The following is a 16860-nucleotide window of genomic DNA, read 5'->3' on the forward strand; positions in this document are numbered from 1 at the left end:
ATAGATACATATACACAAACAAAAATGGAATAGTCTAATTTCCAACTTGATTTTTTAACTTTCTAGTATATCAATATTGTGTACCTATAGCAGCATTTTTCAAGGTTGCATGAATCTCATTTAGTTGATGGTTTAATTATCTAACAAATATTCAGTTCTTACAGTTAAGCACTATTTCTGGCAGATTACCATGCCTGGATGAGCAAGACAGATTATGTTCCTGATCTTATGGAATTCACATTTGTGTTCTGGCTTAGTTTTCATAGACTTGATGATTTCTGGGTCCTAGCATACTGTGTTCATCTTTTCCCAGATTGCTCACCCTGTCCAGACTCATGTCTTATTTTGATTTTTCTGCCTATGTGTATGGTGGCTTGGATGAACCTAGTGGGACTTCTAAGATCTTTCTATCCACTGCTGTCTTTTTGCCTTGATATAGAACTGGATAATTACCTCTGCTAACAATTTCAGTTATTAGGGTTAACATTTATTAGCAGACTAACTTAGGAGACTAGCAAGCCCTTGTGTACCTTAGATAGAGTCTAACTGATGAGGTAAAGAGCTTTATTCTCCAACCCCAAAAGACCAGTTTCTCTAAGGAGTCTGAGACGTTTTACATAAACTTATTCAATAAATATTTACTGAACACTTCCTAGGTGCCAGAAACTTTCTAAGTGATGCAGGTACAGCAATGAATAAAAGAGACAAAACTCTCTGCCCTTGTGGAGTTTACTTTGTAGTTGAGGGAGCCAGACAGCCCATCAATAAAATAAAACAAGTGGTGATGACCACTATGGAGAAAAAGAAAACTGGAAAGGGAGGTCTGGAGTGCAAGAGTGAAGAGTTGTTTTATAATGTCAAATAAGGTGTTCTAGAAAAACGTTTTCCCTGAAATTTCCTAAAATAAATTGGTCGTGATAAAAGGCCTTCTCTGTGTAATAAGTGCAGCAACTCTATGACAAGACTAACAGATATAACAAAAGTGATGATCAATGACTAAGGAACAAAAGAGCTGAACACATTTCTCAGTTAAAATGAAAAAAGGCCAGGCACAGTGGCTCATGCCTGTAATCCCAGCAGTTTGGGAGGCCAGGGTAGGGTATTGCTTGAGCCTAGGAGTTCAAGGTCAGCCTGGGCAACATAGTGAGACTTCATCTCTACAAAAAACAAAAAATCAGTCAGGCATGGCAGCATGCACTTGTAGTCTCAGCTACTTGGAAGGCTGAGGTGGGAGGATTGCTTGAGACCCTGGAGGTCGAGACTGCAGTGAGCTATGATTGTGCCATTGTACGCCAGCCTGGGTAACAGAGTGAGACCGTGTCTCTAAAAAATAAGTAAATAAAATAAAAGGATACAAAAGAAAAATTTTAAAAAAAGAAAAAAATCAAGCCACTTCATTGGCAGTTGGGTACACATTTTGTTAACAGCCTGTTAACAATTCTCCAATTTTATCTTTGCAATGTCTTCTCTAGGTAGTTATGATATTGATGGAAGCCCTGTTAAAAATAATTGTACCTGACCAACATAAAGAGAAAAGAAAATACCTAGGTATAGAAGCAAATTTTTAAACTGACTGAACCCTTAAAAGATGATGGAGGCAGATGGCTTAGTTCTCCTCCAGGGATAACTGATGTGGGGATATTAATGGCCTTTTGTGTCAACTAAACATACATCTATGTTCACGGTGGCATGCATCAGCTGAGGAGCAGGCATCTTCTAGGTACCAGCACCAGCTGAGAAGAACCAGCTTGCTTTATAGAGTTAGCCTTGGCTGGCAAATGGTGTATTCATAGAAGAACCGTAAAGCACCTTGGCCAATTTTCTATTAGTGGAACTTTCTTTGTAAGATTTTGCTGTTATAAAAATGCTGTGTACTTAACCTAATCATTTTCTCAGGATAAATACCTAAAAACAAGGATTGCTTAGTGAAAGTGTTTGCATATTTTTAAGTTTACAGAGGTCCTCAGACTTTAATGTGCAAATGAAACACTTGGAGATCTTGTCAAAATGCAGGTGGGATTTAATGGATATGAGGTGGGCCTGAAATTGTTTCTTGCAAGCTTCCAGGTGATGCCAGGTGTACCCTTAGACCATATTTTGAGTTGCAAGTTTCTAATATGCTTTGCCAAGTTGCCTTCTATGAAGGAGATATGTTTTAATAGTATCTTGTGTTTACAAAGTGTTTTAAGTTGTAAAAACACTTTCACATATGTTAATTCATTTACTAGTTCAGGACCATAGGCCTTACCACCCATCCATCTTTCACGCATGTGGAAATAAGCTTGGCTTAGCTACCAGAGAATTTAAGAATAACCAAGATGGCAATGAACTTCTTAAAGCCATGTCACATAAGGGGCCACTGAAGAAACTTCTGATGCTTAGCCTAGAGGAGATATTGAAAAATCCATGACAATTGCCTTCAAGAAGGTTCCTATACGGAAAAGGTCATACAAGCCTATTTTGGGTAGAAACAAGTCTCTCTAGGATTACATATGTTAATGATACAAAAAAACTGAGTTTGTCTCAATGTGAGAAAGAACTTTCTAGCCAACCGTGCTGTACAAATATAGAGTGAGTTGTTTTGTATAGTAGTGAATTCCCTATCACTGTAAATATCAAACAAAGGTTAGATGACCACTTGTTAGTGGATAAGAGAGGAATTCAGGCAGCATGTGAAAGAGGAGTAATGTCACTAACTGCAAGAGTCTAGGGTCTTAGATGTGAAATCTTATCATCCATTAAAGTTTTAAGATAGGCATAAAAATGCTGAGAAGTATTTGGATTTGAAAATACTCCGGTTACTATAGGAGAATAAGAGGGTGTTGGCCCCCTTCAACCCTCTACATGGTTAGGGGCCCCATAGTCACCCCCCTGAACCATTCTTGGATGAGTCCAAGCTCCCTTAATTGTGTATATTATCATAAGAACAATATACATATCAGCCCTGGTATCTCCTCCTTCATTTTTAACTTTCTGTTACATATTTCAACAGAAAACTCCTTAAAACCACATGGTACTTTTTGAGAAGCACAGAGTTGTGAGGACAAGTTCTCTCATTAAGTTGCCTTACACCTTAGAGAAATAACAAACCAACAAGTTCTCTCATTAAGTTGCCTTACACCTTAGAGAAATAACAAACCAACAAGTTCTCTCATTAAGTTGCCTTATACCTTAGAGAAATAACAACCAAACTGGTTTTCTCTTCCCTCGCCTATGACTCAATTTTTTTTTTGTATGAACCCATCTGCATTTCCTGTGTGACATATATAGTTCCATAACTTCTGTGTGTCCTCTATATTTTTGGGGGCAGTTCTTTTTAAAAATAATCCCTCCAAAGCTTCTGGATCAAGAGTGGACTGAGCAAGCACATTTGCTAACCCTTTCAAAAATCTCATTAAAGTGGTAAGAAAGTTATACAAAAGAACTAAATCCATGACAGCCCTGAGAAAGGGAAGTGTTCTGTGCATCAGATTTTTAAAAAGCGGTTTTGTGATGTAATTCATATACTATAAACTACATCAATTTGAAATGTAAAATTCAGTGGTTTGGAGTATATTCACAGGTTGTACAATTATCACCACAATCAACATTAGAACATTTTCATCACCACCCCCTCCCCCCAAAAAACTCCTGTATCTGTCAGCAGTCTCTCTCTATTTTGCTTCAAGCTCCCCTCACTCCCAGCCCTTGGCAACTACCAATTTATTTTCCATTTCTATAGATTTGCCTATTCTGAAATTGTATATAAATGAAATCATACAATTTTTTTAAGACTGGATTGTCTCACTTAGTGTAACATTTCCAAGGTTCACACATAGTACAGTGTGTATCAGTGGTTCCTTCTGTTTTTATTGTTCAATAGTATTTTATTGTATGAATATCATATTTTATTCATCTAGTCATCAGTTGATAGACATTTGGGTTGTTTCTACTTTCTGGCTGTCATGAATAATGCTTCTATCTAAATTCTATCTAAATTCATATGCAAGTTTTTGTATGGACATATGTTTTCATTTATCTTGGGTATATGTTTAGTGGGATTGCTGGGTCATATGGTAATTCTATCTTTGGCATTTTGAGTAACTGCCAAACTGTTTATAAAGCACATTTAACATTTTTTATTCTCACCAGCAATATAGGAGGGATCCAATTTCTTCATATCCTCTCCAACTCTTCTTTTCGGTTATACCCCTTCTAGTGGATGTGAGGTGGTATCTCATTGTGGTTTTGTTTACATTTTCCTATTATTTACCATCTGGCTAATGATACTGACCATCTTTTAATATACCTGTTGGCCATTTGTATATCTTCTTTGGAGAAATGCATATTTAGATCCTTTGCCCATTTCATCTTCCTATTGAGCTGTGAGAATTCTTTATATATTCTAGATACAATTCTCTTATCAGATAAATGATTTGCAAATATTTTCTGTTTTTTGAGGCATTGTCTTTTAACTTTCTTGATGGTTTCCTCTGAAGTACAAAAGTTTTAATTTTGATAAAGTACATTTTATTGTTTTTGTTTGTGCTTTTGGTATCATATCTAAGAAGTCTTCACCAACCCATGGACTAGATATCAACGATGTTTCTGAAACATGGAATTTGCATGGGAGCATCTTGACAAACCAGAGGAGAAACCATGCCCCAGAACGGATGAGAGAAGCCTGGAGCAGAGATGGGAGGTTTTCTTATCAGTAGAAACTGTGAGAGGCTCCATAACCCCTACCATTTACGTAGTACTTCTTATTTACCAGGCACTAAGTTTTACGTAGATTAAGTTGCTTGTTATCACAATCTTGTGAAAAGTAAATCTTGTTAGCTGCATTTTTTGAGTGAGAAAGTTGATACCCAGAATAATTAAGTAAAATGCTGAAAACACAAGGAGGAGGGTTTTAAATCTAGGCCATCTATGCACTACATGCTCTTAATCACCGTTGGAAGAGGAGTAGGTTGTGGGATGTTAATCCAAGTAATTAAATAAATGAGAGCTTATGTAACAGCCGGGATTATTTTTCTTCCTTCATGCTTCCACCCATCATCTCCCAGCATGGGGATTGGGAGCAGGAGTATTTGCCTCCAGAATTAGTTCTAATTAACAGAGGAAAATTCAAAGTCCTATGTATGAATCAAGACATTATATTATTACAACAATTTATTGAGGTATATGCATTGTTCAGCTTGCTTTTTTGCTCGTTGTTTTTGTGAGATCTATTTTCTAATTTAAGCAACTTTATTTTATTCTTATTATGTGAAAAACTCTCTTATATAGATATATTAGAATTCATTTAGCTCTTTCCCATTGATATTTATATTCTCTCCATTTTTTCTAATACAAACAATACAAAAACATTCTTGTGCTTGTTTACTTGTACACCCATTCAAGAGTTTCTCCAGAGTACATGCCCAGCTGTGGAATGGCTAGGTTGTTGAATATGCATATTTTCAACATTACTAGATGGTGATAAATTGTTCTTTAAAATGTTAGTACCAATTTATGCTCCCTGCAACTGTGAAGGATTCTTTTTGTTCCTCATTCTATCTGATACATGATATTGTCAGACTTTTATAATTTATTTGCTGATTTTAAGATGTGAAAATATATTTTATTGTGGTTTTAAGTTGTATTTCCTTGATTACTAGTCAATGCTATGAATTAAGAAAAACTTGGAGGTAGCAGTACAATCAGAGAGTAACTTAACAGTTGATACAATAATTGGTAGAATGGCTTCTCTCTCTCTCTCTTTTTTTTTTTTTTTTTTTTTTGGAGACAAGACTCACTCTGTTGCCTAGGCTGGAGTGCAATGGAGCCATCACAACTTATTGCAGCCTTGACCTCCTAGGCTCAAGTGATCCTCCAACCTCAGCTTCCTCAGTAGCTAGGACCACAGGCACATGCCACACTGCCTGGCTAATTAAATAAAAATTATTTGTAGATACAAGGTCTCCCCATGTTGCCTAGGCTGGTCTTGAACTCCTGGTCTCAAGCAACCCTTCTGCTTCAGTGTTGGGATTACAGGCTTGAGTCACTGTGCCTGGCCAGAGTTGCTTTTTTTTTTTTGAGTCGGAGTCTTGCTCTGTTGCCCAGGCTGGAGTGCAAAGGCATGAACTCAGCTCACTGCAACCTTGGCCTCCCAGGTTCAAGTGATTCTCCTGCCTCAGCCTCCTGAGTAGCTGGAGTTACAGGCACATGCCACCACTCCCAGCTAATTTTTGTATTTTTAGTAGAGGCGGGTTTCACCATGTAGGCCAGGCTGGTCTCAAACTCCTGACCTCAGGTGATCCACCTGCCTCGGTCTCCCAAAGTGCTGGGATTACAGGCATGAGCCACGGTGCCCAGCCCAGAATTGGCTTCTCTTATAGCCCATATACTTAAATTAGACCTTAGAGTCTCTCACCAACTTTTTGCTTAGCTTCTAGGAGGCACCAACCTTGAAGCGAAGGCCAAATTGCCTGCAAAACGCAGAGATCAAGTTCACCAATGTCCACCTCATGTGCTGCCTGAGGATTATCCCATTCTCCATTCAGCTGATAATGAGAATTTAATATTCTTCAGGGAAAATCCATTCTCATAAAGAATATCTTTGGTCTGTATGGTCAGGGCAGAACATAATAATAGGTTAATAGGATGAGAATATAATAGAATAACAGTACACCAGGCACAGTGGCTCATGCCTGTAATTCTAGCAGTTTGGGAGGCTTAGGCAGGAGGATTGCTTGAGTTCAGGAGTTTGAGACCACCCTGGGCAACATAGTGAGACCCCATCTCTACAAAACAAAGTGAAGCAAAACAAAAAACTGGTAGACTGTTAGAATGACAGTAGAGATATCCCAAAGTTGGAGTTAGAAAGCCTCAACACCATGTGGGTGACTCCAACAGTTGGGGCATATTGTGCTGCCAAGGCCAATATCATTCTACCCCGTTCTTCTCTCAGAGGACTTCCTGCATATTTCTTTAGCTGTGCTCTCAATTCTACTTTAGTATCCTGGAAGTTAAATTATAAGTAAACACAAACTCACAGAAGTTACTCAAAAACTGGTTTTAAGCATACATTGGTCTAGCTCCAGATTTATGAAAAAATAGAAAAACAAGGCTAAACATTTTACTGGGTCTGCATGATTATAGTTTTGCTAAAACACTCAATTTTTATTCCTTAAAATATTTGCTTTTTACAAATACAGTTGAATGTGTGTGAACTGGTTCATGTGTAAGGTTATTCACTGAAGCCAAATAAGATTGCAAATTTTGGGACTTAGAAACCAATACCCCAAAATATGGCACTTTAACATGCTGAACTGAAGAAGACGACTCAGGATCTCTCTGACCTTCCCTTTCTTCCTGTATCTCAATCCTCTGTATCCCCCAAAACTCTCCCAAAAAACAGGGTGAAGTTGTTCTCTGCAGTTCCCTTATTTGCCTAAAGTCTAGACTTGCCAAAGAAGAAATCAATTACCTTTGGTACCTTCCCTGAGTTTTCATTAACTGAACTCATACTGCAGGAAGAAAGAATTCTGTCAACACACCTAGACAGACTTGTCATAAGCCATTGTTTGCGCTGAGGGCCCAACATACTTTATTCCAGGCCATTGTATGTTCTTCAAGCCCGTTGGGTCCCCTAGAGATCATTTCATAGTCACCCTAAAATCAATCTACACTTTCTCATCTCCCTGTCACCTAAGGAAGGGGTATATAAGCATCTGTACCCCATTGCATGCTGGGATAATCATGTGATTTTTTACCCCAACTCCTGTGGAAGTTAATAAATTTGTGTACATTTTCTTCTATTAATATGCCTTTTGTCAGTAGATTTTTAGCAAATCTTCAGAGAGCAGAGGGGAATTTTCCATCAACGCTCCAAAAACTAACAAAATGTCCATCAATAGAATATTGGTTCCATATCTTATGGTACATCTCTATGATTGAGTAACATGTAGCTTTGAAAAGAATGACACAGCTCTCTATATATTAGTTGTCAAGGTATATCATTAAATAAGTAAGATACAGAACAGCATATACACAATGCTATGCTTTGTGTAAACAGGAAAATACAATTTATTTTTCTCATATCTGCATAAATCTGAAAAATATTCAAGAAATTAGTAAGAATGGACACTTGAGAGGATCAGGGGGTGGGAACTGAAAAGAAGAAGGCAGTGTTTAGGCAGATAGAGGCTGGGAGTGAAAGTAAGATTTTTTTCACTTAAATTTTTTTTTGAATCATGAGAACATATAACTTAAAACAATAGCACAAACACAACACTTATTGTTAGCCCATGATCAATAAACCATCGACATTTGGGTTGATTCTCTGATTTCAGGCTTGCCTAAGTAAAATGTCTGAGCACTTGCCTTACATGGTCATTACTGAAATGATAGAGGAATGAACAAAGGGAACAAAGGGAAGATATGCCCAAAAGGCAAATCACAGTTCCCCACTCAGGAAGACACACACTAATTGTGCTTGTCAAAATAAAAGTTTTTCTATTTCAGAACATTCTAAGTTCTAGTCTTCACAAAACACTTGTTACAAATAAATGCTCATGATTAATCATCTAACTTAGAATGCCCTGCCTCCATCCCCATCTATCAAATTTCACCCATTTTTTTCTGATTACCCCAGCCAGGAGTTAAAGCTCACTGTTGCTACTATTGAAATGTAACCTACAGAAATTCCTCTTATGTGCTGTACCTCTTGGACTTCTTTACGACACTTATCAACTCCAGTTGCTTCTATCAATTTAGTTTGTCTCAAATGTGTCCTCTTATCTCTATTTTTCCTGCTACTATCATGGTTCAGATACTCACCACTTCTTACTAGAAGTCTTGATTGTCTCCTCCCTCTCAGTCTTGACCCACCACCGCCTTCCCACTCCAACCACTTCTAGCTCTTCCCCTACCAATTCATTCTTTACACTACAGCTGAAATTGAGAGAACTTCAGATTAAATATGGTGGACTGAAGACACATTTTCCTCTGCTTCCTCTTGAAATCTCATGAAAGAGTATTTTAAAAGGCATAAACTTAGAGGATAAATGAAGTAAGAGATTGGGATTACAGTGAGAAGAAATGTCAACACACTATTTGAAGATGAGAAGTGAGTTGATGAATTATCAGAAAAGAGAACGCTAACACCAAGGGCTTGCAAATGGGATGCTATCATGAAAAAAGTGAATGCATGCCAGATGATTTTAAGATAGCTTAGTGAGTGATTGGAGGCATCAGGAACTGCAAAGATGTTGGTAATGGGACATAACAGAGGAATTCGTTGAAAGTCTTTTTATGAAATGGATATTTCTCATCCCCATTCTGCAAACAACTATGAGACTGACCTTCCTTCATCCTGGTTGGAGACTGGAGGTTTGATCTTTGTGGAAATTGAACTGGTAAAGTTCCAGACCTGATAATATAAAAAGGACTCAAAACCAGGGCACTTCACCAAGAAATTTCAGAACCCCAGAGATAGAGATTCCACAACCTTTCAGAAAAGGAAATACAAGTCGCATATAAAGGACAGGAAGTAGAATGAACAATGGGCTTTTAACAATATTGAAGCTCGAAGGCAATGGGGCAATGACTTTAAAAGTCTAAGGTAGTATAATTTTCAGCTTATACTTTTACATTTAGCTAAATTACTAATAAAGTGTGAGCATGGAAGTAATATATTTCAGTTACAGAAGAGGTATGACACATACTGTTTATTGGCTACCCAAAAGTTTCCAAGTTCACTTTTCTCTTTTTACCTTCCACTATAGGCTGGGAAAAATTATTTATCATTATTTCAGATGCCCTTGTACTTAGAAGTCACCATGCAATCTCCACTCTGACCAATGAGGTATAAACAGAATTCTCCCAGTGGATCTCTAGAAAACCTTTTGATTCCTTCCTCCCTCCCTCCCCTCCCCTTCCCTTCCTGCCCGCCCGCCCTCCCTCCCTCCCTCCTTCCCTCCTTCCTTCCTTCCTTCCTTTCTTGTTTTCATCTCTCTCCTATCTCTCTGGACATAGCTTATCTTTATTTGTTTTTATGAAATTAGGATATTTTACCAGATTCCTTATTTAGTGGTGCCCTCTTCTGAAAAAGTAGAAAAGTTCAGATATTTAACAGTTTTCCTTTTGTTTGTTTGTTTTAACGATGATGATTGGGGAAGGGTTTTGAATCCTCCAATTTTATGGTTCTTTTTTTGTCTTATAGGACCCTAATTTTTTTCTTCCTTTTTTTCTTCTTGCTCCCTTCACTGCCAAATTGCCACAGGGCTTGTCTTCCTTCTTTTTGCCTTTACTTTTCTCACTCAGAGCTATGCATTTCAAAGACCAACTTTTAAAATGTAGTCTATCCTTTTAAATCTCACCTGTCTCTTTATATTGCATCAATCCTTTTCAATGGTGCCTGGTCCTTTAAATAGCTAGTATTTGAAATTACTTTCTAGTAGCCAGTACTCTGACTTGCTTACATGCTTTTTTACAGTTTCTAATGTAAACTAGTTTTATTTTATGATACTTTTTGAATTTACTGTAAAGAGACTCCAGTATGGCCAACATGGCGAAACCCCGTTTCTACTAAAAATACAAAAATTATTCAGGTGTGGTGGCTCATGCCTATAATCCCAGCACTTTGGGAGGCCAAGGCGGGAGGATCACTTGAGGCCAGGAGTTCAAGATCAGCCTGGCCCACATGGTGAAACACTGTCTCTACTAAAAATATAAAATTTTGCCCAGTGTGGTGGTGTGTGCCTGTAGTCCTAGCTACTTGGGAGGCTGAGGCAGGAGAATTGCTTGAACCTGGGAGGTGGAGGTTGCAGTGAGCTGAGATTACACCACTACATTCCAGCCTGGGCAACCGAGCAAGAGTCTATCTCAAACAAACAAACAAAATGTAAAGAGACTGACTAGTATTTACGTTTTAGGATGTCAGTGAAAATTAGTGAAAGCTTTGAATAATGATTTATTTAAAAATAAATGCAGTATGATTACTTTCAGGTGTGGTGAGGACCTTCGGGAGCACTTTCTTTGCAAAGAAGTAATTATTTATAATTGTTATATTTCTTAATTGTACGGATTTTATGTTAAAATAGTACCAGATTGCATTTTGTTTTCTTCAGTAGTCTAAGTTCCCCCATTGAAATATTGTTCACTTAATTTATTTACTCTGCAAACTTAAAAACAGAAGTTATAGTTAGCAGAAGTAAATTTTAGCTCAAACTATACCCATGACATTATGACTTTTACATAGAAATTTACCGAGACTTATCAGGAGTTAGTGTGTTTATAAAGCTTCCTAGAGAGGGAGATGCTGAATTTCTCTTTATCACTCATTCTTTTACCTGTCCTCACCACCAGGAAGTTCTTTACTGTATTTAATCAAATCCATTAAATCACATGAACAACTGTTAAAACAAACTAAAAGTGGGCCCAAGGAGGCCTATGTGTGAGTTCCTAAATGCAGCCCAACTCAGCACTTAAACAAACTGAAAACGTAACTTAGGAACAGAATCTCAGCCAATCACAGACGGCCAATTCTTCAAACCATGTTCAAATAAGACAGATGTGAACTATAACCAATTGGGCTATCTCTGTACCTCAGTGCAGTTTTCTGTATGTCACTTCCTTTTCTCTAGTTACAAATATAACCTACACATTTGGTGGGGTGGAACATTCTGAGCCATTTTTGGACTGAACTGCTGTTCAATTCTAAAGTCACAAATAAAGGCCAATTAACGCCTGTAAAACTAGATTTGTTGTAATTTTGTCTTTTAACACAACACATTTCCAATATGACTAATGTTTAGGAAAACAAACAACTTGAATTTTTGCTGGCTTCTCTGTAGATACATTCATAACTTTAATCCTACTATATTTTGTGTGATTTAAAATTATGTTGTTTAATTTTATAAGTCAAAGACAATTTCTGGTCTATTTTAAAATATTTATATACTAGGATTGTAGCTCATATTCTATGAGAATATGTTATGGATAAAAGACTTTTTTTCCATAGTAACTGGAGGCAGGGTGGTAGGTGGAGGTGGTAAAGCCAGTAAATTGGTGTGATATCTGAATGGGGTGCTATTTTTAAAGAAATGATGAGTGTATGGATTTATTTAGTAAATATTTATTGAGTACATATTGTGTGCCAGGTATTGCACATACTTGAACTACTGAACAAGTGCTTTCCCAGTGAAAGTCTTTCAAGAACATACTTTCAAAAGCACGTAATAGTTTATAACTAGTACATTAATTGTGGGAATGTGATTGCTTCCACGGTATTTAAAATATTTTGTGTTGTATAATAGTTTAAGCTTTCTCTTACAATTTTGTTTATAGTGCTAAGTGTTCATGAAATATCCCTTTTATAGATAAAATAAAGGGACACTTCAGCCATGTTCTTGTCAAAATTGTCATATGTTCTGAATTATTGAAATCAGGCCTAGATTGTTGCAGTGGCTTTTCAACTGGTGTTCTTGTTTGTAGTCTTTCCCATTTATAATAAATTCTCTGCCTTGAAGGTAAAAGTATTTTCCTATACTGTTAAATCAATTTTTGCTACTTCCCTGCTTAAACACCCCATTGGTTTCCTATTTAAACATTGTTTTGAGTCATTTAATGAGCTGTAGGTGAAGAAACACGATTTTCTCTCTACCCTGCATGAGTTCTTAGTTGGGACAGACCTTTGTAATAAAAGACAGATTAATAAGAGAAAAACAAACAGAAATTTAATCACATGTATATCTTATCTATACGTTTTCAGGGAAAAATGAGGAGTTCTCTGGAGTAGATCTGAAACAGGTGGCTTTGACTTCGAGCTTAAATACCATGGTTCCCTGATACAAAGAAGTATGTGAGAGAGACTCAGTTATGACAAGAAAAAAATTATGCCAAGAAAAGCCTGTTAAACAAGAACAAGGTTTATTATGCAGATTTTTGCTGATGACTTTTCCACTGATAAGAATTTCTAATGATTAAGTAATCCTTCTCTTCCTGGTACAGAGAGGGAGATACCCTTACAAATGAAGATTTCCTTTATAGATATAAATTTTCCTTACAAAATAATAACTTCTGTTTTCAAAGCTTCTCTTCTGTCTGCTGTTTCTCAAAATAATCAACTTTAAGTAATTTTTTGTGCCAAAGAGGCATTCTTAAGGTGGCATAGTCTGGTCTCCTACAGTTATATTGGGGTGGTACATCCTGAATTTCCTCAATGTTTTATAAATATTTTGAAGCAATCACATTTTGGTTGTGTGTAACACATTTATAAAACAAAACCATTATAATATGTATGAGTGAAACGGAGTCTGATCAACAACAAGCTTTGTCACAACCAGATATTTAAGAGGAATGCAAATACCTGTTATTCTGCATATGTTAAAAGTTTTGAGATAGGGGTATAGAATTATAATCTATCCAGAGAAGACATGTGGGAAAAATCTCCAAATTTTAGAATAAAATCCAATTTTCTAAATATAGCTTTCTTGGCTCTAACTGTAGAGAAAGCAAAATAACTGACTTTTTCTTCTTTTCTACAACCTCTTTCTGATTGCAGATGCTTCTTTATGGCTTCTTTTACCTTTCAAGCCTGTACTGGATGTACCTGTCACAGGACAAACAATTATGACACATGAGGAAAAGTAGTTGTGTGGACTATTCCCAGATATTTTCAAAGGATAATCTTTTGTTAACTGAGATAATAGATGTTAGGGTACTGAGTTGGAAAAGCCAGAGATAACTGAATTGTTCTAATGAGAAAAGAGTGGAAGCTTGGTGGTGATGGGATTGAGGATACATTGCTTCAAAATATGACAGCTTGGCATTTGAGAAAACAGCACAAGCAGAAAGTACTCCTTGACTTTCTTGCTGTCTTTCTTCCCTGAAATAGGCCATAAAATAATTCTTTGACCTTGCTCTGAATAGGCAGTTAGTTTGAAATCAAGGATGGAGAAGCTCTGGGGAGGAAGGGTTGATAAAAGGGTGGGGGTGACAAGTCATCTGAGAAGAACCTTGAGAGGAAACAGAGATCTAATGAGGATTTTTTATTAATGTTTTTGTTGTCAGGTGTATTCTTTTGTCTTCCTATAGAAAAATTGGAATGATTTGCTAACATTTCATAGAATCGGATGTACTTTTAGGGAATAGCTGAGTCTTACTTTAAAGTGGGAACAAGAACAGGTTGCCAACAGGAGTAACTTATTTACTTTAAGCCCAATGTATTTCATGTTCAAATCTGCGTGTGTGTGTGTGCATTCATGTGCATGTCCATGAGTGCATGTGCATACATGCTCACATAGGAATTCAGGAAGAATATAGATATCTTGTGGTTTGACCTTGCCTCTTCTATTCCCATAGATGTGTCTATTTTCAGATCTTGGTGACCTAATAACTACAAATAGCTAAGGACACAGAGACAATAAAGGTTATTTGTAAGATTTTAAGCTTGGTGGATCATGATATACTAGTGTCAGTTGAAGAATGACAAGGTTCATAAATTTGTGAAGGAGAGCTTTATTTCTCATAAATGATTATAGCCTGAAGGGTGGCCCTTCTGACAGCTGGGAAGCATGGCCTCTGGCCAGAAGCTGGAAGCAGGCACTTTTTGGGGGGAGGGGTGTGGAGGTGGGGCAAAGGGAACATGAATTTATGTTGAGCAGGGTGGCTAAATATGCAAATTCAATATGCTATAGGAGGAATCATGAGTATTTATGAAATGAGAAACATTTATGTGCACATCTGAGCTTCATCTTCCTTCACGGGACCCATGTTCAAAAAATGGCAGGATCAGCATGACCCAAGGGTGGTGTTTTTGGCCCTCTGATGTCAAAAGGTGAAGCAGAGGACACAAAATCCTCACTGTGCATTCTCTGCAGACTGGCCAGAACCACTCCGTGGTCATCAGTGATCTCTTATCAGTCAGGCAGTTGGTTGAAATCACGCATGGAATCTTTTGAAAGGGCTGGTTTCTACACACACACACACACACACACACACACACACACACACAGGAATATTATTCAGCCTTAGAAAGGAAGGAGATCCTGCCATTTGCAACATGATGATCCTAGAGGACATTACGCTAAGTGAAATAAGCCACAGAAAAAAAAAGTATTCCACATCTTTCTTATATGCAGCATCTTAAAAAATGCTGAATACACATAAACAGAGTAGAAAGGTGGTTACCAGAGGTAGGGGGAGATCAGGAGATGTAGATAAAAAGAAAGAAAGTTGCAGTTTTGTCAGATGAATAAATCTAGAGGTCTGATATGCAGCATGTGGACTATAGTTAATAGTGTTGCTGATACAGGATTTTTCTGTCACTTTTGCCAGCTGGAAGTGTCTGGCTGGCGATGCCCCAAACTGGGCCTCGCTCAGCCCCAGGCCTGCTGCAGGAGGTACTCTGCCCATTTGCACACTAGCTCACCCCATGACTGGCCCAAGAGTGCCCCAGCCCACCTGTGTTACAGCTCATACCTATGTTCAGCAATTCTTGTGTTCTTGTCCTGCATCCAAGAGAAGTGAGGTTACACTGACAATTGAAGGGTGAGAAGGGCAGAGAAGAGCTTTATTAAGTGACAGAACAGCTCTCAGCAAAGAGGGGCCATGAGGGTGGTCCACCACATGAAGTTGGGTGGTCTCCCCTTCAGTGTGGCTGGGTCCGGGGCTTTTATGGGCTCAGAATGGGGGAGTGGTGATTGGTTTGTGAGTATGCAAAAAAGGTTAAAACAAAGGCACAACTCAGTGGGCATGGCAGTATAAAAAACCAATTAGGGAAGGGTAGGTATATATAAAATAGGTGAAATGTAGGGATCATTCAGAGGAAAGTGTACCAAATGGGAAGAGAGGTTCTCAATCCAGTCTGTGGATTTGACTTGTAGCTTGGCTTTCAGGCTTTAAACTGTCTTTGGCTTGAAGGTGGGGTTTCACCAGGGACCTGCCCCTGTCTGCCTAGGCATTTGCCTGCCTCTTGCAGATATCATTGTATTGTATACTAGGAATTTGCTAAGAGAGTAGATTTTTGGTGCTCTTACCATACACACACACACCAATTAGGGAAGGGTGAGATGATGGATATATTAATTGCCTTGACTGTAGCAATCATTTCAACATGTATATGTAAGGATAGGTATAGGCAAAGAGGAATGAAGACAATGGTCCCCAGGAAAAGCCACTGTGCAGAAAGAATAAAGATAAATAACAAGGAGCAGGAGTTGCCCAAGGCTATGGTGGTAGAGATGTGTGTGGGGTGATGGAAGGTATCTGTGACCAGGGGAACAGCAGGAATTGGAGCAAAGAGGTGAGGATCATTATGGTATGAGTTTAGGAAATATCACCAGTCCAATACTACCAGAGTACTAAGAGGGAGCAAGGAAGAGGTAAAAATGAGAAAGAGTAGAGCCAGATGGTAGAGGGCCTCATTTGCTCTTGAGCTTGGGCATTATCCAAAAGGTGATGAGAAGTCTTTGAAGGGTTTTGAGCGGGGCGTGCTATGGCCAGACTTGCAGCAGAGTTGAGGATAGATGGGGAGGTGGCAGGGCATTATCACAACCTATGGTCCTCTCTTTCCAGATCTCAGCATTGATCTGGGTGATGCATTATGAAAAAATTACATGCATTACCTGGGGACTTTTGCGATTCCATTATTCTTCCCTTTCTCATGTACAGGGCAAAGCAGCTGAGATCTTTGAGCTCCCTTTGAACTTTGAGAATGGTGACTGGAAGATGACAATTCATGTTGTTTTCAGGAAAGGTAAGGAGAAGTTCACAACCTGCGCTCAAACTTTTGTTGGCTTATCCACAACTGTGTATTCTGGTAAAGTGCATTCTAATTAGTATATACCTCATTAGTCACAGCCCTCTCTGGCAATAGCACAATTAATATTGTTA

General features: G+C 38.0%; 1 long non-coding RNA gene across 2 annotated transcripts in view; it reads left to right on the top strand.

The window, feature by feature from the left end:
• LOC112206015 (uncharacterized) overlaps positions 1 to 16860 on the top strand; it is a 133763-nt gene that overhangs the window by 67786 nt on the left and 49117 nt on the right. For both annotated transcript variants that reach the window (XR_010151825.1, XR_002940137.2), the window contains exon 3: positions 16639 to 16723. This is a non-coding gene — a long non-coding RNA (uncharacterized LOC112206015). The remainder of the gene's footprint in view (positions 1 to 16638; positions 16724 to 16860) is intronic.

This window comes from Pan troglodytes, chromosome 1 (assembly GCF_028858775.2).
Source record: "Pan troglodytes isolate AG18354 chromosome 1, NHGRI_mPanTro3-v2.0_pri, whole genome shotgun sequence".
In the NCBI taxonomy this organism is placed as follows: domain Eukaryota; kingdom Metazoa; phylum Chordata; class Mammalia; order Primates; family Hominidae; genus Pan; species Pan troglodytes.